This window comes from Orycteropus afer, unplaced genomic scaffold (assembly GCF_000298275.1).
Source record: "Orycteropus afer afer isolate SDZICR_OR568_19922 unplaced genomic scaffold, OryAfe1.0 scaffold00215, whole genome shotgun sequence".
NCBI classification, from domain to species: domain Eukaryota; kingdom Metazoa; phylum Chordata; class Mammalia; order Tubulidentata; family Orycteropodidae; genus Orycteropus; species Orycteropus afer.
Window position 1 is genome coordinate 195,828 of NW_006921802.1, and position 1,195 is coordinate 197,022.

Here is a 1,195-nt window from a genome sequence, read left to right on the forward strand (position 1 = left end):
TAACCTTCTAATGTACTTCCCACCACTCATCTGTCAGTTTGTTACTGTAGTGGCTTGCATGTTGCTGTGATGCTGGAAGCTATGGAACTGGTATTTCAAATACCAGCATTGTGGACAAGTTTCAGTAGAGCCTCCAGACTAAGACTAAAAAGGACCTGGTGCTTTTCTTCTAAAGAACATGGGCAGTGGAAACCTTAGGAGTAGTAGGGGATACATTATCTGATACAGTCCCTCTCAGGTTGGTAGACACTCAAAGTACAGTTGAGGAAGAGCTGCCTCCTCAAAGCCCAGTTGACTTTAATGACAGGGATGGAATAAAACTTTCAGGACCTTCATTTGCTGATGTGGCATGACTCAAACAGCTAGAAATATCCACAAAGTAAACTATTATAATGATATATGCAAAGATCTGGAGTTAGAAAATCAAAAAGAAAGAACACAATTGACATTTTGTGAGCTAAGAGAACTAAAGAAAAAATTCAAGCCTTGAGTTGCAATTTTGAAGGATTCCATAGGCAAAATAGTGAACGATGTGGGAAGCATCAAAAGAAGATGGAAGGAATGCATAGAGCCATTGTACCTAAAAGAATTGGTCAATGTTCTTTATTCTTTAGAAGAATATGTGATCAAGAACTGATGGTACTGAAAGGAAGAAGTCCAAGCTGCACTGAAGGCATTGGTGATAAATAAGGCTCCAGGAACTGACGAAATACCAATTGAGATGTTTCAACAAATGAATGTAATATAGGAAATGCTTACTCATCAATGCCAAGAAATTTGGAAGACAGCTACCTAGCCAACCAACTGGAAGAGATCTGTTTTTGTGCCCATTCCAAAGAAAGATGATCCAACAGAGTGCAGAAATTATCAATGTCATAAATATCTCACACATTTGCTGAAAATACTTTTTAAATTGTTGCAGAAGTACATCCACTGGAACTTCTGGCAATTCAAGTGAGATTCAAGCAGAATAAGAGACATCATTACTGATGTCAGATGGATCTTGGCTAAAGCCAAGAAAACCAGTAAATGTTTACTTGTGTTTCATTGACCATGCAAAGGCATTCAAATGTGTGGACTATAGCCAATTATGGATAACATTTCAAAGAATAGAAATTACAGAACACTTAATTGTGCTCATGCAGAACCTCTACACACACCAAAAGGCTGCTGTTCAAATAGAACAAGGGGATAC